The sequence below is a fragment of the Canis aureus genome, chromosome 16 (genome assembly GCF_053574225.1).
Source record: "Canis aureus isolate CA01 chromosome 16, VMU_Caureus_v.1.0, whole genome shotgun sequence".
NCBI lineage: Eukaryota > Metazoa > Chordata > Mammalia > Carnivora > Canidae > Canis > Canis aureus.
In genome coordinates, this window is record NC_135626.1 from 57,314,755 (window position 1) to 57,341,625 (window position 26,871).

Consider the following 26,871-nt stretch of genomic DNA (forward strand, 5'->3'; position numbering starts at 1 on the left):
TGTGGCACAGGCAGGAAGGCAGGCCTGGGCTGGGGCCGCCGTGCCGGGGTGCTCACCCACCATGTAGGGAGGAAGGGAAGGTGGAGGCTGATCCAGGGCCAACCTGCCATGAGACCCTCACCTCCTGTCTGAGGGTGTTCCTAGGCCCTCACGCCTCTGTCCTGCTCCCCCTGATGCCCCCATCCCTACCCCCACCCCAAAGAAGGTGGGCTGCCTGCCTGCAGGGCTCTCCCTCACCTCTGTAAAAGGAGAGCTGAGTGGATTAGGGCCTGATTTAGCCCCAGGCCACCAGGAGATCTGAGCAAGGGAGCCCCCACCTGCCCACCTGCCCTCCTACTGGGCAAGAGTGTTGACAGGGCAGGGGGGTTGTGAGGGCACAGCTGGGCTCCTTCCCACAGGTCCCCACCTCCAGCCCTAACCCTAAGACCCCCATCCCTCTGGCCTGCTGTGAGGGGCTGGTCCTCCTGCCCTCCAGCTAAGCCTGGGCAGAGGCTCCTTGGGCACCCCTCCACAGAATTGCCAGCCCCACCCCGTCCATGTCAGCCCTCTGGTGGCTGCTGGAGGTGAAAGAGTTAACTGGTCTGTGGTGTTTCCTTCCCGGACTCGCTTAGATGTATATTTAGCCAGCAGAGCTAGGAATGCCAAGATGCCCTGGCACTGCAGCCCCTATTTGCCACAGCACCCCTTAGAGTTTGGGGGAGGGCAGTGCAGTGGAAGGGGGGCAGGTGCCGTGGGGGGTGGGATGGTGGAAGGGGCGAGGGTCCACTGGAGGAAAGAGGGGCAGGGACGTGTTAGTGGGGTTGAAATGGAAGGCTGAGTGTCTGCGCCAGGGTGTCCCTCCTGGTCTGGGTGCCCACCCGGCCGGCGGGAGGTGGCCAGAGGCGAGATGGCTGGTGAGCGCTGTGCTGGGTGCTGTACTGTCCCCCTGGGACGGCAGACGTGGAGGGGCTGGGGATAGGGTCCAAGAGTGATTCCCCACCGGGATGGGGAGAGGGCCATTGAGGGGGTGACCCTGGGGGCTGATTGAGTATCTGGACTTAACCTGTGCACCAACAGGACTCAGTTCCTCCAGGCCCTCAGACTACTGCAATGTTTGGTCACAGGGCCCATGTTTTGTTGGCTCACTTGTTTGTTTCTCAGTGGGGCGTCTGCACCATCCTGGGACCCCTGGAAAATTCTGCAGATCTCGGCCTCGCAGCCCCACCGTCACTGCATCACAGAGCAGGACAGAGGGCTTGCCCCCACCCCCCTCATGAAGGGAGCCACTCAGACAGATCCAAGAGCGCCTCAATGTGTCCTGGAACTGACCCACTGACCACTCCCTGAGGCCTGACGGTCCTGCACCGCCTGCCAGCAGAGGGATGGGCTCTCACTTTGCCCCAGTGAGTGGCGGGCCCTGCCAGCAAAGATCCAGGGATCGCCTGCCACCAAGACATGCCAGCTGTTACTGGTTTTAGTCTGTCTTGGTTCTATTGACCAGAGGGTAGCACCCTTCTAGAATTTTCTGTGTCACAAACTGTCATGGAGGCAACTAACCCAAACCCCTTCCCCAGAGTGCCCTCTCTACACACAATGAAGACCGCTGGCCCTTCTCCGACACCAATGCACCGCATGACTGTGGGTAAAGCCGTTTCCAACCTCGCAGGGTCAGTTTTCTTGTCTGTGATATGGGGAGGTCGGACTAGTTGGGGCTTGGGTCACTTCCATGGGCAAGCTCCTCAGTCCCAGATGTGGCACCTTGTAGAATGCGTAGCATCTTCTGAGCGCTTCCCATGTCCCAGGCACGAGGCTGTGTTTTAGACGCACCATCTCATAGAATCCTCACCTAACACCACCAGGTAGGAATTATTACGTCCATTTTATAGATGGACATACTAAGGGTCAAAGAGGTTAAGAAATTTGCCCAAAGAACACACAACTGGGGACTCGTGGGTGGCTCAGCGGTTGAGCACTATCTTTGGCTCAGGTCGTGATCCCAGGGTCCTGGGATCGAGTCCCACATCGCGCTCCCCACGGGAAGCCTGCTTCTCCCTCTGCCTGTGTCTCCGCCTCTCTCTCTCTCTCTCTCTCTCTCTCTCTCTCTCTCTCTCGGTGTCTCTCATGAATAAGTAAATAAAACCTTTAAAAAAAAAGAAAAATAGAAAAATAGAAAGAGCACGCACTGGAAGAGGAGCAGGGCTTGGATCCGAGCACGTTTATCTCTGGGCTTTGTGCATCTAACCATCGTACAGGGCTTGGGGAGATGCTGGAGTTGGCAGAGAGCCCAGATCCAGACGCGACGTGCGAGGGGAAGTCTACACGTCCAAATACACGCAAGCACATGCCCCTTTATTCGAACTCTTGGAGTCAGGTGACAACAGCGAGTAATTTGGCGTAACGTTGGAAGAGCGGGCTGGTGCCGATGTGAAAGGCCTCTCTGTATGGCATGCTGAGCTTCCGAAGGTTCTTAGGATTGATTGTGTTCCAGGAAGATCCCACCGGTGGCATTATGGAGACTAGATCAAGTCAGGAAACTGGAGACCCCTGAGAACAGTGGCCAGTCCAGGTGGGAGAGGGTAAGGGCAGGATGGAGGGGCCCCGATGTCCCTACAGGGTCTGCTGAAATTGGAGGAGGCCTGGGGGCAGAAGGAGAAAATGCCCCCCCTCCCCCCCCACACACACACACACTCTCTGTGGCCCCTGGAGCACTGCTGGGGAGAGAAAAGCTTCCACCACTATAGGGATTGGGGGCCTTGGCTCTTCTAACCTACTGACATCCTGTGCCTGTGGGAACTTAGCCTGGGTCCAGACATTCAGAAGTGTTCCTCCAGACACTGGACACGGACCCAGAGGTAATCTGAAGGGAAGGGGTAGTTGCGGATGGGCTGGTAAAGCCACCTGCCCCGGGGGCCCTTGGTAGCCGGGCCTCACTCCCCACATCTCTGACTTGTTCATTTTGCTGCCGCTGGCACTTCTAGTGCCAAGGACACTGAGGACTGTCCTTATGGTGCTTACGTGGCTGCACGTGAGGAGAACAGGCCTGGAGGAGGCAGCCCCAAATACCTCCCACACGCTCAGATCAGTGGCCCGGAACAAGTTCAGGCGGTGAAGTCAAGAGGCTCCAGCCACTTACCTCCTCGGAACATCTACTCACGTCCTAGCTGGGAATCTTTCTACCTGGAATCTTTCCCAATCTTATGCTTCTAGAGTCCTGGGCTCTTAACCAACTCCCACGTCCCCTCATTTCTTTGACCCCAGTATGGGAATAAATGAAAGCCACCCACAGGAGAACAAGCAAAGGCTAATGCTTCAGAGCTTACTACAAGCAGTCGGCCACCGTCACCTGTGTTTTGACAGGGACTCGAGGGAGACAGAGAGCAGGAAAGCTTATAGTGGCACAAACAGAAGACCTCAGATGTGCCCTGATGAGAGGCTAGTGGCCAGGGCAGCTGCAGTGAGGGGCCTCACTAGGCATGGGGCCTGATTGAGTGGTTGCATACAGATTTGGTTGTCTCTGGTTGGTCCCAAGCAGGGACAAGAATTAGGGAAGCTGTCACTCACTACTCACATCGGGGCCATTTAGGGCCGATTGTTATGGGATTATTGTTTGGCTTCTGGGACCAGTTGCTAGAGATAGTGGTCCGATTTCCTGCACATCTGACTCTGCAGCTAGCAGGCTGGCTTCCTGGGCCGCTTCCTACAAACCACGATTGGATTCCTGAGCTGGTTGCTGCAGATTGTGGGTCACAGTTCTATTTTTATAGATGGTCTGGCCACTGTCCATCTGTATATTCAGTCTGTCACCAACAACCTGCGCGTATCAGCCCAGTTTCTCAGGCAAGCAAACCAAAAATTGGAAAGGTTAGGTGACAGCTCAGTTGCAGAGCCAATACATTTCAGAACTTAGACAAGAACCCACTGGCTTTGTGCACAACCTTCTCCTTCCAGTCTTCTGAAGGCAAGATTCCTGTCACCCTGTCTCTTGCTCCTATCCCAATACCTTAAGCATGGTCTCCATAAATATTTATTAAATGAGTGAACACTAATTTTTATGATGCCAGTGAGGAAATCAGGTAGAAATGTAAAAAAAGAGAGTGGGGCTGTCCTGGCTGCCAAGGCACCTACACTTAGAACTGCTGGGTTCTGGGCTCTCTCCCCTCTGGCATCCTGCGAGCATCCCTGAGCTCCTGAGTTGAAAGTTGAAACCACAGCCTGAGACTTGTGGGTTCCTGCCAGTTGGGCCAGAAGGGAACAGGCCTCTGGGATGCAAGAGCAGTCTGCCGCAGGTCTGTCCACCCCACTGCCTGTGCCGCTGTTATAATCAATGTATTGAGGATTCTGATCCATCTCACTGATTGACAGGGTGTAAGAGGCTATTTCCTGCCAGGAGCTGGCCTGGGGGTGAAGGTAGGGGGGATGGGAGCCTCAGGCCCTGCGGATGGCAGATTTCTAAGGTGACCCCATGATCTCCATCCCTGTTCTCAAGAGTGACTCTTTGATTATTGTAGAGGCCACTTTTAGGCAACAGGTTTGAGGATTAAGAAGTTGAACAAGGCAAAAAAAAAAAAAAAAAAAAAAAAGAAGTTGAACAAGGCAAAAGGGTGACCACCACAGTGACCACCGAGCTGATGAAAACAGGCTCATTAAGAGCCAGTTCCTGGAGGACACCTGGATGGCTCAGTGGTTGGGCATCTGCCTTTGGCTCAAGCCATGATCCCGGGATCTGGGATCGAGTCCCGTGTCGGGCTTCTTGCGTGGAGCCTGCTTCTCCCTCTGCCTGTGTCTCTACTTCTCTCTCTGTGTGTGTCTCTCATGAATAAATAAATAAAATCTTAAAAAAAAAAAAAAAAGATCCAGGGCAGCCCGAGTGGCTCAGCAGTTTAGCGCTGCCTTCAGCCCAGGATGTGATCCTGGAGACCCAGGATCAAGTCCCATGTCAGGCTCCCTGCACAGAATGGAGCCTGCTTCTCCCTCTGCCTGTATCTGTGCCCCTCTGTGTGTGTGTGTGTGTGTGTGTGTGTGTGTGTGTGTGTGTCTCATGAATAAATAAATAAAATCTTTTTAAAAAATTAAAAAATAAAGATCCAGTTCCTGAGATTACCAAAAAAAAAAGGAAAATCTCACCTGTCCTCACACTCCCTCACTCTACCCTATAGCCCCTCACCACCACCTCATAGCAGACAAACTCTCCTCTGCTGTCCTGCCCACTGCTCCCTTGTCATGTAGTCCATAAACTTCTGCCTCTTTTGTTCTGCCTTGGGGGAATTCTTTTACACCAATGCCACCAGCCTCCACCCCATTGGGATGCCCTGCAATTATTTTATGTAGCACAGTAAAAAGGATTTTCCACATAGGGAAAACCACACGGCAGGAGAAGGGCAGTGGTCTGAGAGGTCAAGTGACCTGGAGGGTAGGGGTCAGACATCCTGGGAGGTCAAGTGACCTGGGGGTCAGGTGATTTAGCTGCCAGTATGTATCCTGTACTGGTCCCAGAGCCCCAAGCTCTGCAAGCCCCAGTTTCTATGTCTGCAAAGTGAGTGGCTGGCTGGAGTAATCTAACCCTACCTATTGTGATCTGGATTCTTTTGAGCCCAAGAGAGGCCGGGATTAATGCCAACTCCCTTGGGTTATGCTGGTCAGGTGGGTCGAGGTGGCTCCTTGGTCCCTTGGAAAGAAGCAGAAGAAATCACTTCTGAATGTGGCCGCTGGGTCTGTGGCCCCAGCCACAGGTCCTCTCCCACCTGGGGTGGATGGGCCACAGCTATGAAGGGAAGAGATTTGGGGTGAGCAACAGTTATGGCTGTTGAATTCCAAGGGCTTGGTTCTGCTTCCTTAGGTCTCTGCGTATGTGCGCGCGCATGTATGTGTGTACACACACTCACACACACACACAGACACTCACACACAGGAGGGGTGTGGTCACAACCTGACAGAGACTTCTCAGTCCCAGAGCCTGGGAGCCATGCAGTCAGTGGACCTGCGCATTGCACACAGGCTGTGCATCGGGAGGCCAAGCCCGGGGAAGGGGATGCGACTGGCCCCTCGCTGCCCCCCGCCACGGCTCTGGCGCCCCGACTTTGGCATACTCGCTGCAGGAGGGGGGCAGTGGGCAGGGGCCCTCCACGGAGCCTGGAGACATTTCAGGGGCCCTGCATCCAGCCACTGCCTTCTCTCTTCTCTTTTCTTTCTTTCTTTTCTTTCTTTCTTTCTTTCTTTCTTTCTTTCTTTCTTTCTTTCTTTCTTTCTTTCTTTCTTTCTTTTAGAAGGGTGTCCAACGGAGGGCTTGGCCCCTGAAAAACTTTCCCTAGGGAAAGAGGCAGGCATCAAGGGCTGGGGAGGAGGAGGAGGAAAGAGAGAAAACATGCAGAGGTCTGAGGATGCAGAGGGGAGGGAGCCCAGGAGGAAAGGGAGCAGCACCACAGGGGACAGAAGCAGAACCGCGGGGGACCAGTGGAGACAAGAGGAGAAAACTGGAAAGAGAAGGGCTTGAAGACAAAAGTCTCCTTCAGCAGAGCCGCCTGGTGCCAGATCAGATTTAGCATCATTTTCTTGGCAGACTCCATCGTGGACTGTTGGTGCTTTGGGGGAGGAGGGGCCTTGTCCACTGGCCTGTCTTCTCTCCAGAGGGTCCCCTCACCTCCTTCCTCCAGACTCGTGCTTGAGCCCTCCTCCCTTGTAGCCAGAGCCTTCTTTCTGGATGCAGTCCTGGCCTTGTCACTGCACAAAGCCCTCCAGTGGCTTCCCAGTGCCCCAGGATGACATCCTGACTCCTTGACAGGTCAACCTTCTGGGTCTTGGCCCCCAGCCTCTCACCTCTTCCTCTCCCCAACTCCCACCCGGGGCCCCAGCCCAGCAGTTGGCCTGGTCCAGTTGACTCCTCAGTGTGGGACACATGCGCGTCACTATCCATGCGTCTGTGAATGCACGCTGGATGCACAATGATAGCCATCTGGCCAATCAGATACTTCCTTTTCAGCTTTGAAGTTCCACATCTGGCCAGCATCACATCCAGGCACACCGCACTGATGAGCATCCTTGTAGAGCTAATCCTGTCCAGCGGGCTGCATGGTCCCAGCCCCATGGAATGGGGAGGGCTCCCAGAGCCCGCTGCCACCCACACTCCTTGTTGCCTGTAGAGAACCCCGCCGTGTCTCCTGCTGTCTTCCATGGGGCTCCAGGGCAAAGGCAAAGTTGCAGGTCCCAGCAGCTGGCCTCGCATGGAGCTTTGGGTTAAGCCATTGGACTGGACTCCCAAAGAGGGGCCCTCTTCATTCCTCCAGGCCCCAGAACCTGCCAACAAGAAGGGAGACCAGGGTCCAGTCAGGTGGGGCCAAGACACCAGCTCCTCACTGGGAAGGAGAGGGGGCCACACAAAGGATCTCTCTGCCCCATGGCCCCAGGAGACAGGCCCTCGGCCAAGAAAACATTTTCAGTGGTTTTTGCTGCAGGCACCTACATTCCTGACTAGCTGGAAGGGAGCAGGCCCAGGTGGAGGGAGAGGTGGCCCCCCACCTGTCTTTGCTACAAGGAAGAGGCTTCAAAAGGATCTAGACACATGTTACAGAAGGTGCTGGGAGCATGTGAAGGGCAGACCCTCAGGGAAGCTGGGCCAGCTGACAGGCCAAAGGCAGGGCTAGGAGATGAGGTGGTGGGGCCTGGCTGAGAGGCAGCAGCAAGTGGCCCAGTGGGCAGGACCTCCTCACCCCAATCTCCCCTGCCCTCCCCAGTGGCACGCCATCTGTGGGGGACAAACCAGGAGCTGCTTCTCTGGGCCAGGCACCTTCTGGGTGGCCAGGAACTGGGCCAGGGAATGCCAGGGGAGCTGCCAAGTCCTGAAGTCACAGTGCCTGGGCCTGCCTTTCCCTGAAAGGGCGTGTGAGGGAGGGTTGAGGCAAGAGGGTGGTGAGGCTGGAGAACTTTGGGGCTCTCTTCAGGGCCTGAGACCTGAGTGCGGTGGAGGCAGGTAGAGGTGTTGAGGAGGCAAATCAGGCCATTAGCTCTGAGCTGTGAGCTCCCATAGCAGAGCCTGCCTTTAATTCTTTCAGATGCAGAGCCTCTCTTTTGGGTGTGTGTGTGTGTGTGTGTATGTGTGTGTGTGTGTCCCATTCCCCATGATGCTTTGAGAAAAAGGAACTGGCAGGGCCAGCGGTGGGGGGCATTTCTCTGTTCTTAGACCTCCCTTGTATATGTTAAGAGCTGTGGCCAGGCCTGTAGGTCAACTTGTGGATCAACCTATGGGCAAGGTGCTGAGGCTGGGTGGAACCAGGTAGAGCAGCTTTGTGACCAGAAGACAGAAGTCTCTTTAACTCCAAAGGATACCACTCTAAGATCCCAGATGCAAAGCCTCTGGTCCTATGGAAGGGAAAATTCTAAGATGACCTCCTCCCTTGGGTTTTGCTCCCGTGGTTATATAAAATTATACAGCAAAAAGGGATTTGCATTGGAATTACAGTTACTAATCAGCTGACCTTCAAATAGGACAGGCATGTGGGTGGGCCTGACTTAATGACATGAACCCTTTAAAAGCAAAGTCTCTGGCGGCTAAAGGAAAGTCAGGATTCCAAGCATGGGAAGAATTGATGGTCTGTCATGGGCTTTGAAGGTGGGGGCTCTGCATGGAAAGGACTTTAGGGCTGCCTCTAGGAACTCAGATAGACCCCCAGCCAAGAGCCAGCAATGGGGACCTCAGCCCTGCAACCCCAGGAAGCTGGTTCTGCCTACAACCTAAATGACCCTGGGAGCAGATCATTCCCCAGAGCCTCTGATGAGAGCCCAGCTTGGCCAACACCTTGACTTTGGCTTTGAGACCCTAAGCAGAGACCCAGTCAAGTGCACCCCAGACTTCTAACCTACAAAACTATGAGCTGCTAAATGGCTCATGTGGAGCCTCTAAGTTATGGTGATTGGTTAGTGAGCAATAGAGAGCTGACACAGGGGCCAGCACAGGGACAGCTCCAGGTTGTACATGCTGACCCCCGGTGAGAAGGCAAGGGCAGCATTGTGATTTCACCTCAAACCCTGGGGTTCAGCCTCACTCTGCACTCTGTGTCCCTCGTCCACACATAGGCATCCACATCTTTGTCCTCGTAGCCTCTGCCAGAGGCCCCAGTTCCAATCTGAGGGCCAGGAAGTTTGGACACAAATAATTTATAGATAGACCAATTGGAGGTGCATTGAAGCACAGCTTCTTAGGCCTAATGATCCAGGTTTCTTAGAAGTTCGCTTCTCTGCTAACTCTCCTGTAGTTCTGCCCCATTCGAATGCTGTTGGATCTTCTAGTCCTTGGCAAAAGCAAACTCTCTTCTTGCCAGTTATCAAAGCAAGACTCCGTACTTTAAGACACACACTATTCTTCCGGGTAGTTCCCTAAACTTAGAATGAATTGGTGTCTCTCAGTCATGTGACCTAACTGCCTCAGTTTCATCCTCTAGCAGAGACAGTTAGAGGTCCACCAGAACCCATGCATGCATGCTCCCCTTTCGGAAGTTGTTATTAAGGGGCATAAACTACATTTCCCAGCTGCCCTTGCAGGTAGGTGTGGTCATATGACTCATTCCCACCAATAGGAAGTGAGCAGAAGAGATGGGTGCCACACCTGAGCCAAGCCAATTAGAAGAAGGTGTGTCTCCCCCTGCTTCCCTTCCTCCTCTGCCAACTGGATGTAAACACCAATGAGCCCCCCGGGGGAATGTCAGAGAACCCAGATGGAAAGAGCCTGGGGCCCTGGAACACCACGTGGAGGAAAGCCACTGGCCTATCAAGAATACCTGCCTTGGGCAGCCCTGCTGGCTCAGCGGTTTAGTGCCACCCTCAGCCCGGGGCCTGATCCTGGGGACCTGGGATCGAGTCCCACGTCAGGCTCCCTGCATGGAGCCTGCTTCTCCCTCTGCCTGTGTCTCTGTGTCTCTCATGAATAAATAAATAAAATCTTAAAAAAAAAAAAAAAAAGGATACCTGCCTTGAGGGGCACCTGGATAGCTCTGTCTCTTAAGTGTCTGCCTCCAGCTCAGATCATGATCTCAGGGTCCTGGGATCCAGCCCCACATCAGACGGTTCTCCCCATGCCCCTCCCCTACATATTTTCTCTGTCTCTAAAATTAAGTAAAAACTTAAAAAAGAAAAAGAATACCTGCTTTGGTGTATTATATGAGTAAGAGATATATGTCTAAGGTATTTGAGTCATTATGCCATTATATATATATATACATATATTTTTAAGATTTTATTTATTTATTCATGACACACACACACACACACACACACACACACACAAAGAGGCAGAGACACAGGCAGAGGGAGAAGCAGGCTCCACGTGGTGTCCCGGGACTCCAGGATCACGCCCTGGGCCGAAGGCAGACGCTTAACCGCTGAGCCACCCAGGCGTCCTCCCGTTATATATAATTTGAACCATAATATATAGCTTGAATGATTATTACATATTTTGAGGTCCAGTACTGATTTTTAGCCTACACTTTACAAAGCACATATATCCCTCGGCTTGGCCCTCAACTGGAATCAAGTAGCACAAGGTGCTGACTAACCCGGATGAGAGCCTCTAAATATCTCTGTAGTTCACTTTCCTTGGCTGGCTCCCACCCCTGCCTTGGTTCTCGCTGTCTGCTTGCTCCAGAGTCTGGCTGACTCAGCTGGCCTGGGCCACCATCCATCTCTGTCAGTGAGGGCCTGGCTCGCAGAAGAATGCACATTTATTCCCCCCAAACATAGGGTTCTTATTTTTCAGCAAAGGAGGTGCAGCAGTATATTTGGAGAAGCGAGCTGCTGTTCAGCGCATGGCTGCTGGTTACTTTGGGACGCCGCCAGGGAGCACACGTCCTCAGCCCTCATTTCTAAGCAAGGGCCTCTAGTGGTTGGGGAAGAGGTAGAGAGGGCTACTGGAGAGGAGAGGTGACAATGCTCTCGGAAAGCAATTAAGCATTTCTTGGTGTCCTGGGGGACAACCTCAACTTTCATACATTTCCCCCGGGGAGGCTGGGGGAGGCGGTGGGGGCGACGAGGAGAGCACCTGTGGCTACGGTTCTTGAAAGTTCTGCTTTGTGCCGTGGCTAAGACTGGAGGAAGCTCACTGCAGGAAGGCAGAGCTCACCCCCACTGCCCCTTGCCCAGGGATGCTCCCCCTGGCACCAGCAGCTGGCGTACAGAGCAGCAGCACACGGGGAGCCCCGGAATGGACCAGAAGTGGGATCCAAGATACAAGGGGGCCCCCACTCTCGGTCCACTGCTGAAGAGCAGCTCTGGATCACCAGCTTCAGCAGAGCAGACAGGCTGGGCTGCGGACCAGGTTGTGGCCTAGAACGGGCCCCCGGCTCTACCACAGCTCACAGGTGCCACAGTCCTGCTCTCCTGTGGGTTCAGATGGCCCAGAGGTCATCACGCACTCACACAGCAGCCCTGAGCTTCTTCGCGGGGCTCCAGGAAGACTCTGCCTCAGCAATCTCCAGTGCAAATTTGCATTTTGTTTGATTTTGGAAATAACGGCGGCAGACTCCCCAGGGCCCAGGAACCTAGCCACTGGCTCCTCTTGGCATCTTCCGTCTGGGAGCAAGACGCAACTAATGCATAGAGTGGCACTGGGGTTAAATTACAAGTTGACTTGGGCTGCCCCACAGATGCCAAGCCACCTCACAGAGATGGCCAGCAAGGGTCCCCGGCCTCTCCATGCCTCTCGTTGGTTGCACCAGTGGCCTGAATCCTCCAGGAGCACCAAGAGGGTGCTCACTTTCAGACCCTGGGCAGGGCTTACCATGAGCCTTGATGTGGTGAACTGAGCAGCTGAGGCTGGGGGCATCTCACACAAGATGCCTTTGGAGATTTCTGGTGAGAATCTCTTCCCAATTTTCCCGACCCCTTCTCTGTGGCTCACCGCCGATCCTTTCCCAACAACTAAACCCTCCCTCCCCTGCGCCCAGCCTGGCTCCTCTCACTCTGTCACTTACAGCTTGGGACTTTGCTCATTCGTTCCTTCCGAATGTCGCCTCTCCAAGTCTAGCTGAGACTTTTTCCATGCCTAGTTTGTGAACACGCCTGCCCTGATCCCCACCTGCACACCCCCTCTCTCCCAGGCGGACCAGGGAGCCCGGACTTGACAGGTGCAACAATCCGGTATGCATGGGTGCTGGATGCCTGCAGAGAATGCCAGGGACCAAGGTCTTCCCAGGACTGGCAGCTCAGATGGCTCCCGGGGCAGAAATAACCTGAGCCTGCTGCCCTTTCCTTCTTGAGTGACTCAGCAAGAAGCTAGGGGCCAGAAACACAAACCTAGTCCCGGATCTTGCAGAGGAGGTAGTGGTCAAGGCCACGGCCCTCGGCTTTGTGTGGAGAGGAGCCGGTCCAGGGCTGGGCACTCAAAAGATGCTCAACCTCACTTGGAATAAAAGAATCAAATGAAAACAACACCCAGGCCCCATCTTCTACCCAGCAGATTGGCAAAGATCAAAGGTTCGACAATGCACTGAGCTGGCAAGGATGGAGAAAGGCACTCTCATGCTTTGCCAGCAGGACTCTAAACTTGCACAACCTCCACAGAGGGCAATTTGGCAATATCTACTGAACGCACAAATTCTGTGACCCAGCAATTCCCCTTCTAGAAGCATAATGCCCAGCTGTGCACGTTTGTGAAATGACCTAGGGACATTGTTTATAAGAATGACAAGGGATCGGAGGCGCGCTCCATAGGCGACGGATCCCACCCTTACGGTATGCCCAGGTGATGGAACACAGCAGCCAGGACAAAGGAACCACTGATATATGGATCTGGACACACGTCCCAGTTAACACTGTAAAGTGGAAAAGCTGAAGAAAAGCAAAGCAGGAGTAGAACAGGCTGCAGGCCTGGCTGGTTTTGAGTCTCAGTGAATGAATGAATGAATGAATGAACTGACAGGCTACCATTTGGGTAAAAATCGTAAAAGAAAAACAATGCATATGCTTGTTCGGTTGTGTGTGCTTAAGAGCATCTCTAGATGGGGACACTAGCCGGAGCGGCTTCGGCTCAGGGTGAGACCCCAGGGTCCTGGGATCTTATCCCGCATCGGGCTCCCTGCATGGACTCTGCTTCTCCCTCTGCCTGTGTCTCTGCCTCTCTCTGTGTGTCTTTCATGAATAAATACATAAAATCTTAAAAAAAAAAAAAAAAAAGAACATCTCTAGATGGATGGATACCCAAGAAACGGGTTTCATCTCTTCCACGGGAGCCAACATTTTCATTATATACCTTTTTCATAACTTTAAATTTTTGAGCTGTGACGACAAGACCTACTGAAAAAGAAAATACAGTTTCAACTATGTGGGCCCCACCTCTGGAATGTAAAGCAAAGGAAAAGAAAGGAAAGGAATGGAATAATCCCAGGCCTCGAGGGGCCAGCAAGTTCTGGGACAGAATGAGGTGGTGGACGGGAGCTGTCCTTTCCTCCTGCACTCGTGCAGTGTGTGACATTTTACAGACGGCTTCATCTGTGCTGTGCCTTCAATCCTCAGGGCAGTCCCTTTCTTTCAGATGACGAAATAGAAGCCCAGAGAGGGGAAGCGGTTTCTCAGAAGTCACACAGCAGGTTGGTTGAGCCAGGACTTACTTGCGTCCAGGTTTTCTGGCTCTCTCCGTACGCCTTTTCCTACCTCCCGAGGGAGTACTGGGGACTCACATCACTGCCTGCCGTGATGTCTGCCTAGAACATGATCCAGGCCACAGTGCAGACTGGTTCAGGCACCAGCTGTGATGTCAGAGACTGGCCTCGAACTCTGGGTGAGCGGCATCCTACCTGGGGGACTCTGGGGAAGTTGCCTCTTGAGCTGACCCTCAATTACTTCATCTGTGAAGCAGGACCAGACTAGATGAGACCACCGCCCACTTCAGAGGGTTGTTGTGAGTTTGAAAGGAGCTAAGTGGGAAGGCCCCACTGTGAGCTGCCTACCTCTTCGGAATCTTGCATGAATCACAAAGAAAAGTGTTCTGCATGTATTGCAGTGCTGCTTCTGCACAGAGGGGCTGGCGCCTTCCTCCTGACATTCTGTTCTCTTTCCCTTTTATTCCCACCGTCTTGTCCCTCCCAGCTCCTGGAAGGATGGCCCCGAGGTCCTGCAAGGAGCCCCAGAGCAGCCCCCTGACCCCCAACAAACAATGGAGGCCACTTGTTTGTGGCCCTCTGCCTCTTCTCATTCCTGCCCCCTACTCCCACTGAAATACCCCAGACCTGTTTTCTTTCTTTTTTTTTTTTAAGATTTTATTTATTTATTTATTTATTCATGAGAGACACACAGAGAGAGGCAGAGACACAGGCAGAGGGAGAAGACTCTCTGCAGGGAGCCTGATGTGGAACTCAATCCCAGGACCCCGGGATCATGCCCTGAACTGAAGGCAGATGCTCAACTGCTGAGCCACCCAGGTGTCCCACTTTATTTTTTAAATTAACATAGAATAAAGCTGACTTTTAGCTGCTTTTGGTGTTTTGGTGTTTAGACTTATGGCACCGTCCACTGTGGCCAGGGCAGGACAGTTCCCCCACCCGCCCTGACACCCCGCTGCAGGCCTGCCCTTGGGGAGTCGCACCCTCTCCCCACTCCTGGCCTCCCCACCTGGCAACCTCATGCACTGCAAGGAGTGGAGGTTGTCTTTTTGAGAATAGGTCATAGAAATGAAAAGTCTATGGCATGTAACCTTTTGACTGTTTTTTTTTTCACTCAGAATAATGCCTTTGAGATTCCTCTCATTGCACCTGCCGATAGCTCCCTTTACAGCTGAGTCGCGTTCCATCGTCCCAGTGCCACAGTTTGTTCATCCATTCATGTGCTGGAGGACATTTGGGCTGTTTCCAGTGTTAAGTGATTATGAATAGAATGCTGTAAGCATTTGTGCACAGGCTTAAGTTTGTCTTTTCAGAGGGCAGGGGGTCTCAGCTGGAGGCAGTTCTGCCCTCGGGGGACATCTGGCAATGTCTGGAGACTTTTTTTAAAGATTTTTTAATTTATTTACTCATGAGAGAGAAAGAGAGAGAGGCAGAGACACAGGCAGAGGGAGAAGCAGGCTCCATGCAGGAAGCCCGACGTGGGACTCGATCCCGGGTCTCCAGGATCAGGCCCTGGACTGAAGGCAGCACTAGACCCCTGGGCCCCCCCGCCCCCCAGGCTGCCCTGGAGACATTTTTGATTGCAGTGCACTCGGCATAGTCTAGTGGGTAGAGGTCAGGGAAGCTGCTAAACGTCCTAGGATGCCCAGGACTGCCTCATAATGCAGAATGATCAGGCTCCAGATGGTCACTGGCACTGTGGTCGACAAAACTTGGCCTGGGGTAAATGTACAGAAATTGAGGTCGCTGGGTCATAGGGCGTGTTCAGGTGTAACTATAAGAAATCGCCAAACTGTTTTCCAGAGTGACTTTACCATTCTGCATTCCCACCAACTATATAGGAGAGTTCTAGGTGTGTCGCATCTCTCTGCCAGCGCTTAATAGGGTCAGTTTAAAAAATTTTGGGCCGGGATCCCTGGGTGGCGCAGCGGTTTGGCGCCTGCCTTTGGCCCAGGGCACGATCCTGGAGACCCAGGATCAAATCCCACGTCGGGCTCCCGGTGCATGGAGCCTGCTTCTCCCTCTGCCTGTGTCTCTGCCTCTCTCTCTCACTGTGTGCCTATCATAAATAAATAATAAAAAAATTTAAAAAAAAATTTGGGGCCATGTAAAAAAAAAAATTTGACCATGTATGATAGGGGGATAGAGGTATCTCGTTTTGCTTTATATTTACACTTGCCTAATGGCTAAGGATGTGCTTACCTGCTACCTGTATGTCCTCTTTGGTGAAGTGTCTGTTCAGGTCTTTTGCCCCCATGGAACTGGGGAGCTTCGTCCTCCCGGCATGTGGAGGCACTAGCCCAGAAGCTTTTCAAGTCTTGTTCTTTTATATAGCCCCTCATCCGTGGAAGGGGCCTCTTACTGTCTAATGACTTGCTCTGTCTAATGTCTTGTCTAATGTCTAATGACTTGCTTTGTCTAATGACTTGCTCTCCCTCATATCCAGCCCCAATCCACAGGCTGCGTAGGGACCCCCACACTAAGTCTCCACTTTAGCACAAGCTCAGTTGTGATCCAAAGGGCTTGTTGCAAATAACAAAAGCCCTTTCTCTCACTTAGGAAAGGACAAGGACTTTAGGAGTTCTGCACCTGGAACAGAGGACAAAGACAAAATACATTTTTTGTATAAATAAATAAAATCTTAAATATATATAATATAAATATATATTACATAAATATAATCTTAATATAAAAATAAATAAAATCTTAAATATATATAATATAAATATATATATATATATTTTTATTATTATTATTTATGATAGTCACAGAGAGAGAGAGAGAGAGAGAGGCAGAGACACAGGCAGAGGGAGAAGCAGGCTCCATGCACCGGGAGCCCGACGTGGGATTCGATCCCGGGTCTCCAGGATCACGCCCTGGGCCAAAGGCAGGCGCTAAACCGCTGCGCCACCCAGGGATCCCTAATATAAATATATATATATATTGCATATATATTTATATATTTTTTAAGATTTTATTTATTTAAGAGATAGAGTGTGGGAGAAAAAGCACAAGCCAGGAGAGGAGCTGAGGGAGGAGAGGCGGAAGCAGACTCCCCAGTGACCAGGGAGCTGACTGCAAGACTCAATTCCAGGACCCCGAGATCAGGGCCTGAGCTGAAGGCAGACGCTTAACCGACAGAGCCACCCAGGCGCCCCTAAATATTTTTCTTATTACTCCACAGGTATAGACTTACAATGATGCCCCAACTCTCTTTGTCCTAGCGAGGACTTTCATACTCACTTCCGACTTTGTGTAGGCTCTAAGGGAGGGGAGAAATGCTGATTTTATAGAAAACTTAAAAAACAGCCATCCCCTTGCTTCCTGGGAGAACAGATTGTATTTTGCCTGAGGAATAAGACGAATGCAAATTTGCTTTCTTTTACTCACTGTGGAGTTGGTAGGTGTTTATAAAAAGCTTCACAGACAGCTCCCCACTAGCTCCCAAGACGAACTTGTGTTTTACTCTGACAGCAAAAGGATTGTAACACTTCTGACTTACCCTGCGCATTATTACTTATCCGTTTGAAACACGGCTTTTCATCAGATCAAATATCGTGCCAGAAAGTGCACACATAATCTCATCCAAAGTGGAGTGGGAATCCATCCTGTCGTGCTCTGTGATCGTTGGGTCTGAGTGCACTGCCTTCCAAGTCTCTGGATTCTAGGACAGGTGAGCCTGCGAGTCTACACCAAAGCTAGGAGGAGAGTAGAAGCTGAAAGTGGGTTCCCTGATGCAGGGATCCAACCAGCACTGGGGATTGGGACACTGGATGCCACTGGCCTCCTTCCTGGGACTGGAGACCTCCCTCCCTTCAGCCTTTCCTCGGCTCCCAGGGTCTTGAGCCTTGCCACGGCCCCATTTTGCTGCCTGTAAACTGGCAGCTTCCCTATCCGACCTGCCCATCTCATGGAATTGTTTCCAGACACACACAGTGAAGCACAGAAAATGTCTGGAAAGCTATGGCCAAAACTGGCTTCTCTCTAAGGGAATGGAATGGGGTTAAACGGAGAAGGAGGAGGGAGGGCCCGTTAGGATGTCTTTCGTGTTCAAACAACTCTCACATTTTTTTAAAGTATGAATTCCTTTTGTGATTAAAAAAAAAGTTTATATATGTTCACAACGATTATATATATTAACATAATTATGTATTTTGTGGTCTTCCAGAATTTTGCAGCCCTGCTACTCTTCTACTCCCGTGTGTGGGTCGCTTGGCCCAGTGTGGCCACTTTCCATCTGAGGGTGCCACTGAGATCGGTCAGGAGGAGGATCTGGGATCCAGGGCAGGTGACCGAAAGCGAAGGGGTGGCTCCCCGTTGGCTGTGAGTCGGCTCCTCCCTCCTTCCTCTGAACCCCAGGTATGGGACATATGTTCCTCCCTGGGTATCTGGCCAGACCAGCCTGCAGGCGGGCGCCGTGGTGCCAGAGGGAGGGATGCTTCAGGACAGAACGAAGTCAGCACAGAGTACATTAAAAAAAATCAATTGCTGGGGCAGCAGCCCACCAGAGTAGCGGGGGGCTGGGTGCTGAGGCGGGCCTCCCAAGGAGCCAGCTTGCACCGGGGTTCTGGGCATGCTGACGGCCCAGCAGGCGCTGAGGCCAGCCTGGGCCAACTGTATTCGGTGGCCAAGGGCACAGCCAGGGGCTGGCATACCTTTACCGGACAGCAAGGAGGAATGGGGCCGTGTGCATTTGTACTTGTTTATTTGTGTTTGAAGCTGCCTGGGTGTGGGTGCTGACTTCTCCAGGACCCTTGAACCTACCCAGGAGGGGCCCTCCCTTGCTCACAGCCCCTCCCAGGGACATAATCTTTGGGGATCCCAGGATATCCCATTGAAAAGGGACCACATAAAGAGACCACCATTGTTTCTAATAGGATCAGTCTCCACCGACTGTCACTCTGCCCTGTCACTCTGCGTGTAACAGGAGGACAGGTCCCCAGGATGTCCCCCTGGAAGGGGGAGACGGGAAGGAATGGTGGGGCGTCTGGGTCCCTCCAGCTAGCTGCATAAACCGGGTCACTTTAACAGCTAAGCTCAAGTAACAGAGGCTCTCAGCCCCTCTGCCCGGGACACCGGGGACCTCGGAGTCAGTAGTTCTCTGCTGGAGGCTGCAGCTGCTCAGTGCCCAACGGTGGACTCAGGGTTGGGGGGAAGAGTAATCCAGGCCTTGAGTCAGCACTACCTTAGACCCTGACCTGATCTTGATGTGAGCAAGCCCACCTGTCAAGTTGGGAGAGACACTAACACCCGCCCCCAACAGGCTGTCCTGACTCAGAACAAAAAGACTCTCTTCTCTCCCCTATCAGCCCAACTAGAAGCCCAGACAGAAATCATCTCAGAGAAAAGTAGCCTGCCTGAGGACTTCCCTAATTCAGGGGTGGACAGTTTTCTATAAAAGGCCAGACGACAAAGATTTTCCACATCATGGCCCGGGTCTCCATCACAATCTCCCAGCTCTGCCATTGTAGGCAGCAAGAAAACAGACAACAGATTTGTCAACAAATGGGTGTGACTGTGCTCCAGTAAAAATTTATTTATAAAAACAGGCAGGGGGCCAGATTTGGCCTATGGAATGATGTTTGCCCTCCGCGACCCCTGCTGTAATCCACCAGAGCCCTGCTAGGGCAGGTCTGAGCAGCCTTTAGGATTAGCCATCTTTCCAAACACCTCGGGACCTGCAGTCGGTATCCCAGGCTCCCCGAGAGCCTGGCTGTCCACCACTGCAAAGGGAAGGAGAGTTTGTGTAGAGGGAGGGGAAAGCAGGTGTTTGCTGAACTGACCCCCACCCCCGTCCCCATCCATCACTTCACCTTTGCCCACTTTTTAAATTAAACCTGAACAGGGATCTCCCCAGTGAGCACGATCACCAAGGTAGGCCACTTACGGAGATAACAGCGAATGATCCATCTCCCGGGGTATGTGAGTCTAGAGAACACGCTGGCAGTCAAGGTGGGGGTCACAAGGGGCCCCCCCATTGGGGCCCAGGAGCCAAGATATGTTTATTCTTACGCACAGCGCCTCGGGGCCTCCGGGTCAGGCTGCAGTGGGAAAAACAGGGTTTCGGCTCAGAGCTGTTACCACTTACTCACTGAATGACCTTGGGCAAGTTACTTAATCTCTCTAAACTTTAGTTTCCTTGTTTTATAAAATGGAGATAAAAATAGTACCTGGTTCCTGGAGCACTGAGGTTTAGCTCAGATAACACGCGGAAAGCCCTGAACAGAACACTTAACGTGTAAGGGCAAGGCCAGGCCTGCGGCCCTGGCTGCCGGCTGACTCACCTTCCATGGCCCGGGCCACGCCTGGAGCTGCTAAGTTAAACCTGGTTCATCTTCAGGGCAACCCTATGAGGTGGCTTGTAGCATCCTTGCGTTACTGGTAGGGAAACTGAGGCTCAGGAGAGCAATCCCTTGCCCCAGGGCACACAGATGTAACTATGATTGCGAGGGGAAATATGAAAGCTCAGATCCAAGAAGAGCAGGTGGGAGTGCCAGGAAGCCTGGGAACCGCATCAGGTGTGTTGGAATAACTGGGTTTCCACGTTCCAGAGGAAGGGGACAGTGGCCACTGAGTCACCATCTCAGTGGAAGGCCCGTCTCTCGTGTACCCACCTGCCTTGCCCCAGAGAGCCGAGTGTCCTGGTGGGAAGATTCTTTGGGGGGGCAGTTTGGGTGAACACTCCATGCCTCCGTGTCCTGGCTTGAATGCTGTCTCTCAAAAACTCATGGCCACCTGGAACCTCAGAATGTGATATTATTTGGAAATAGGGACTTTACAGACATAATTAAGGTCAGACACAAGATCATGCTGCATCGAGTCGAATGGGAGCGCTCCTGTAAGGACCAGAAAAGGAGACACGGGGACTTAAGAGGAGGCCTGGTGAGATGGAGGCAGAGACCAGAGTGATGCGTCCGCAAGCAAGGGTTGCCCGCAGCCACCAGAAGCCAGGACAGGGGCATGCAGTGGGTGCTCCCTCAGAAGGATCCGACCCTGCCCATGCCTTGATCTTGGACTTCTGGCCTCCTGACCTGGAGAGAATCTGTTTCTGTTTCTTCAAAGGTGTGTGGTGGCGGGTTATGGCAGCCTCGGGAAAAGAACACACCACGGGTGAATATTTGCAGGTGGTTCCCGGTGACCTGGTGCCCAGCACCCTGAGATCTCCAAGGACACTAGTAGGAGGGGACAAAGGTCAGGGAAAGAATGCAGGAAGGTTAGAAATCAGCTGGTGGCCTGCTCTTGCTTTGGAAGGCCAGGGACTGTGTTATAAGTTTAAGGGGAGCAGCTGCCCTGAGCCAGGGAGAGATCTGAGGTCAGGAAATAAGCAGGAGGGGCAAGGCTGGCAGAGCAAGGCTCCATCTCCTTGGCGCCTGAGAACTGCAGCCGGACGGCGCTGGTGACAAGGTGTCTGTTAACCAGATACAGCCACACAGCGGAGGCAGGGAGAGGCCTGCCTGCTCGGCTCCCTGCGCCTCTTCAAACTGCCCTTCGCCCCCACATGGGGGCCTGGGCCGCACAGCTGTCCAGCAGACGATCCGAAACCGCCCCTCTGAAGCCATCCAACTGCTTGGTCAGAGCTGTGTCAGGATGTGGGAGGGAGGCCAGGCTGGAGGCTGGCCACGTTGAGGCCTCTATGTCGCGGCCTTGACCTTGGCACCCAGGGCTTGCGGTGGCCCCGCATTCCCCTGGCCCAGGGCAAGCCAGCAGCACCTGGGTGATGGGGGGGTGGGGGCTGAGGCTGCCCAGTGGCTTTTCGGCTGAAGGGCTCTTTGTGTCCCCACGCTCCAGCCAAAGCCAGGCCCTCTGTGTCGTCACAACTACAGTCCATCTCAGCCGGGCAGTTCAGGAGCCTGAGGAATAGGGACCGTCCCTTGTTCTGGGACTAAAGGGAGCAGACACTGGTTCCTGCCCTCCTTGGACGACCACCCCATCGAGAGGCAGAGTCCGTTCCTCCGCACCGTGTATCTAGACTGCCTGGTAACTGCTCTGACCGGCAGAATATGGCAGAGATGCTGAGCAGGATCCGCACCCAGCCCTTGAGAGGCCTGGGATTCCTACCTGCCCTGGAAATCACGAGCTGCCACTTGAGAAGGCGAGGCCATACTGCTGGGGAGAGAGGCCGCACGCAGGAGCCCTGAGCTGCATCTGGGACTTCCAGCCCAGTCGGGCCTTTGGACAACCACAGCCCCCGCTGGTGTCTGAGAGAAGACCACCTCCTCCACCAGGGGAGAATCGGTCAGTTGAACCCCGTGGACCCACAAAACCATGAGAGATGAAAGTAAATTGTTTGAACCCACTAAATTTGGGGTGCCTTGCTTACACAGCCCTTCATGAAAGGAATACTCGGATTCATCCCTTCATCCCTTCATCCTCATCCCCAGGCTTATTCATGGGCTACTTGGGGCATTAAGAATGCCCAAGCTCCAAAATCCGCAGTCCCTCATTGATGATCAGACCCCATGGTCTTCCTGGTCGTCGGCCCTACTTATGCGGGCCTACACATAAGTAGGGGACTGGTAGGAAACCTTTACATTAAAATCAATGAGGGAGCAGCCCGGATGGCTCAGCGGTTTGGCGCCGCCTTCGGCCCAGGTTGTGATCCTGGAGTCCCGGGATCGAGTCCCACGTCGGCCTCCCTGAGTGGAGCCTGCTTCTCCCTCTGCCTGTGTCTCTGCCTCTCTCTCACTCTGTGTCTCTCATGAATAAGTAAATAAAATCTTAAAAAAAAAAAAAAATAGAATCAATGAATATCCGTAAAGCAGCTAGGATGTTTGTGACACTCTGAGGAACTCAAAGAGACACCCGATGCCTTTTATGTGAAGAGCATTAAATTGCATACCCAGCACTCCAACATACTGAACCTCATTTCACCCATGAAAACCATGAAAGTAGCAGGCAGGCATTATTCCCTTTGTTCTAGAACAGGAAACTACCTAAGACCACACAAAGAGGAATGACAGAGCCAGGGCTACAAGCCACGTCACCTGGCTGCCCATCCACGGGCTTGCTTTGTGCTGCATCCCTGTCGTGCCCAAACCATCCTGGAGGGCAGCAGTGGCCTCCATCAGGCCCATTTTCTGGGTTGAAGGAGCAGAGACTTGAGGAAGAGAAGCTGGCTGCTGACCGACCGTAAGCATGGGTTATAGACCTGGCCCCGCGGCCACCTTCCCAGGGACAGGTGTGGCTCTCCGCTGTGATAACTTGGCATTTACTCACCTGGCCACACCTTAGCGTCTGCATCTGTAAAGGAAGATGCACACCAGCAGAGAGCTAGGGTGAACCTAGGTGGGCTTTTGTGACCGCCTCCAATGACAGAGCACCATGGAGGTGACCCTCAGTGATGCTGGAAGCTGGACCACAAAATGCAAGTTCTCTGCCTTGCTCTCCACGAGGCGGTCAGACCTCTGAGGGTGCCGTGCTGTGAGGAAGCTCTAACCAGCCCACATCAGGAGGTCACGCAAAGAGGCCTTAAGGCTGCAGGAAGGAAGATGACTGTCTAGGCCCGGGCTGCCTCAGCTCCGTGTTGTTTCAGCTCCATCCACTCAGCTCCATCCACTGTCCAAGCCAAGCCCATCCAAGCCCCTCCCGAATTCCTAACCCAAAGAAACCATGACAGATCAGAAAATGGCAGTTGCTGTTTGAAGTCACTACATGTTGGGATGGTGTGTCACTTGGCAATAAGTAACTAGAACAGGATTATTTAGGGGTTTGGAGGATTGCATGGTATCTCCTTCTTTCCCCTAAAAAAAAAAAAATCCTCAGAATACGACCCTATTGGAAAAAGAGCTTGAGATATCATTAAGATAAGGATCCCAAATATCAGAAAGGGAGACAGAACATGAAGACCCCTAACTCTGGGAAATGAACTAGGGGTGGTGGGAAGGGGAGGAGGGCAGGAGTGGGGGTGAATGGGTAACAGGCACTGAGGGGGGCACTTGACGGGATGAGCACTGGGTGTTATTCTGTATGTTGGCAAATTGAACACCAATAAAAAATAAATTTATTTAAAAAAAAGATAAGGATCCCAAAATGAGATGATCTCGGATTATGGATTAAGGTGAGCCCCACACCCAGGATGAGTGTCCTTATAAAAAACGGGAAAGAAGACCCAGAGACACAGAGGGAAAGGCCACATGAAGTCAGAGGCCGAGAGCAGAGGGACATGGTCACAAGCCAAGAGGAGCTTGGAGCCACCAGAAGTTGGAAAAGGCAAGGGATGATTCTCCCCATTGAGCGTTCAGAGGGGGCACGACCCTGCTGACACCTTGATGTTGGACTTCTAGCCTCCGGAACTGTGAGAAAGTTCATTGCTATGGTTTGTAGCCACCACGTTTGTGGTAGCTGGTTAGGGGCAGTCCTAAGAGACTGACACAGGGGCTAGAACAGTTCAGAAGGTGCTGCTTTCATGACCCTGACCGTATTTTATGGCTCCTAAATCAGATGCTGAGCTGACAAACAGAAGTGTTCCAGAGCAAGGACAAGAAGAACAGGCGTCTTCTGATCAGGGCTCCTTGGATGATGCACAGTGCCCATGTGCCACAGCTCAAGTGTGGCCAGAGCAGACAGCAGGACGGGAGCAGAGGACCAGTGTGCCTTCAGGGGTGCTACGTACCCACCACAGTTCCGTGTGGAAAGGTTCACATAAGATAAGCACAAACCAAGGTTAGGAATGACTTGTCGGGTCTCAAGTTTTGGGTCTGAAATCAGGTTACCTTCCTACAATCCTCAGAGTTCAACTTTTTTTGGGGGGCACCCCGGTGGCTCAGTGGTTGAGCATCTGCCTTCGGCTCAGGTCATGATCTCGGGGTCCTGGGATCAAGTCCCACATCGGGTTCCCATGGGGAGCCTGCTTCTACCTCTGTCTATGTCTCTCTCTGTCTCTGTCTCTCTCTCTCTCTGTGTCTCTCATGAATAAATAAATAAAATCTTTAGGAAAAAAACATCGGGTGGATAAAACAGAAGATTTCTATAGGTTGAATTGGTACTGAGGGTTGTTGGTTGTGACCTCTGGATTTGTGGCCGTCCAACTCAGCCTGGCACTGAGCTTAAATCCCATCTCTGCTCCTTCTCTCCTGGACACTCTTCCACCGGTATTCCCAGCTAGTACCGTGGAGTCCCTCCACCCTCGTCTTTGTTCCCATGGCACCTCGTGTATAACACCCTGTATCTCATTGACTGGTTGACATTACTCTTGCTGATTAGATCATAAATGCTTAGAGGCAGGGAGGGTGATTCAGCTTCCTTTGTGCCCCATGCCTGGCACATTGGGAGTATTCAGTAGGTATTCACTGGAATACACCTGACGAATTCAGAGGCTATGGTAGGAAGAGGTGAAGAAACTTGCTGGAGGTCACCCAGCTTGCTGGAGGCAGAGCTGGGACGGGAAACCACTGCCCAGCTGGCAATTTTCTGACGCACATCACCGGGTGCCTGGCTTGGCTGAGGAATCAGCGAGTGCCAGGAACAAGGGGCTGAGTGGTGTTTCTTGGGAGGGCACCAGGACTCCACCAAGAAACAATTTTTAGAGAAACAGGGGCTTCAGAAACAGAGAGGGAGACATGGGCCAGGGAGACGTTTGAGGCAGTCAGGGGAAAAAGCCGTGGAGCAGAATCAGCCTCAGGGGAATGGAGTGTCCAAGGAAGAATCTGATAGAGATAAATTCTGTGGCTAGACTCCAGAATCCACTGGGAAGTATGAGTAAGTTCCAGTGAGAGACAGCAGTCTGGGCTTGGGAAAATGGCCAAGAAGTCAGGACCTTCAAAGTGCCCTAAAGGCTGTGCCAATGGCCACAATGGCCATGGCCTCCAGCAGGCTGGCCGATCTAACCATTAGCTCCCACCATCACAATTTCTACCAGTTGTGCTGCAATTCAAGATAATACATGGGACACCTGGGTGGCTCAGTCAGGTGAGAGTCTGACTCTTGATTTCCCCTCATGATCTCAGTGTCATGAGATGGAGCCCCACGTGGGCTCTCTCTCTCCCTCTGCCCCTCCCCCTGCTTGTTCTCTCTCAAAAAATAAATAAAATCTTAAAAAAAAATTAAGGACAATACAGACTCACAGGTATATGGTATTTTACACACCACACGGCGTGTGTTGTGGGATGAGTTGTACCCTCTTACCTACTTGAAGAGATGTGGTGAAGTCCCAATCCCCCATACCCGTAAATGTGACCTTCTTTGGAAGTTCGGTCTTTGTAGATGTAATCAAGTTTAGGTAAAGTCATACTGGAGTAGGGTGGATCCTAAATCCAGTATGACTTCTGTTCTTATAAGGAGGCCATGTAAAGATCCACCCTGGGAGAAGCCATGTGACAAGAAAGCAGAGATTGGAGGGCAGAAGCTGTGAGCCCACGGCCACCAGGAGCTGGGAGAGACAAAGAAAGATTCTTCCCTGCAGCCTTCCAAGGAAACATGGCCCTGCAGACACCGTGATTTTGGGCCTCCAGCCTCCAGACCAGTGAGAGGATATATTTCTGGTTTAAATCTACCCAGTCTGTGGTACAACAGCCCTAGCAAGCTTCTACAGCATGTTTACATCTATTCTTTGATTTGATTCTCCCAACCGTGCTGTTAGCTGCTCTGTTCCTGTCTGTGACAGCCAGCCTCCAAGATGGCCCCATAGGCCCCATTTTCCGATATCTACCTTTCTGTGTAGTTCCCTTCCACGCTGAAGAGGGCAGACCTGTGTGACTAATAGAATATTGTGGAAAAGGCAGTGTGTGCCTTCCGTGGCTACCTTTCAGCTTCTGCTTTGCCTTCTCTTAGGAAAATTGCACTGGACAAAGCCTACAGTTATGTCTCAAGGTCACTCAAACAGCCGATGGAGAGCGGTCTACATGGAGAGGAACTTAGGCATCTAGCCAACAACCAGCCCCGTGGAAGGGTGCCATCTTGGAAATGGACCCTCCAGCCCTGTCCACCCTCCTGATGAGCGCAGCCTTGGCCAATACCCCAGCCTCATGAGAGACTCTGAGCCAGACACCCCCAGTTAATCCGCTCCTTTATTCCCGACCCACAGAAACTATGTGTCATGATAGACATTTGTTGCTCTATGCCACTAAATTTCATGGTGATTTGTTACACAGCACTATCGATAGCCAATACATTTTTTTTCCTACCCCAAAAGAGATGTATGCATAGGAGTTAGGAGGCCAAGGTCAGAGCTCTTGGCCTTAAACACATTACTTCAGCCTCTCTGAGCTTCCTCATTTATAAGCCTCATTTATAAGCAGGTAGAGCCATTGTAATTCATATTATAGAATGTTGGAGGATCAAAGGAGTTAATAGGTAACCCAAACAGTCCGGGCAG

General features: G+C 52.4%; 2 long non-coding RNA genes across 2 annotated transcripts; both read right to left on the reverse strand.

Annotated features, from left to right (window-relative positions):
- Positions 1-2,227: 2,227 nt before the first annotated feature.
- LOC144286967 (uncharacterized) lies at positions 2,228-13,960 on the reverse strand. The gene is made up of 3 exons (XR_013354919.1): positions 13,755-13,960; positions 6,066-7,269; positions 2,228-2,523 (listed from the first exon to the last, which is right to left on the reverse strand). It is a non-coding gene; the product is annotated as an uncharacterized LOC144286967 (long non-coding RNA).
- A 237-nt stretch (positions 13,961-14,197) lies between these two features.
- LOC144286966 (uncharacterized) lies at positions 14,198-20,237 on the reverse strand. The gene is made up of 5 exons (XR_013354918.1): positions 19,844-20,237; positions 19,447-19,600; positions 17,062-17,257; positions 15,762-16,148; positions 14,198-15,276 (listed from the first exon to the last, which is right to left on the reverse strand). It is a non-coding gene; the product is annotated as an uncharacterized LOC144286966 (long non-coding RNA).
- Between the last annotated feature and the right edge of the window lie 6,634 nt (positions 20,238-26,871).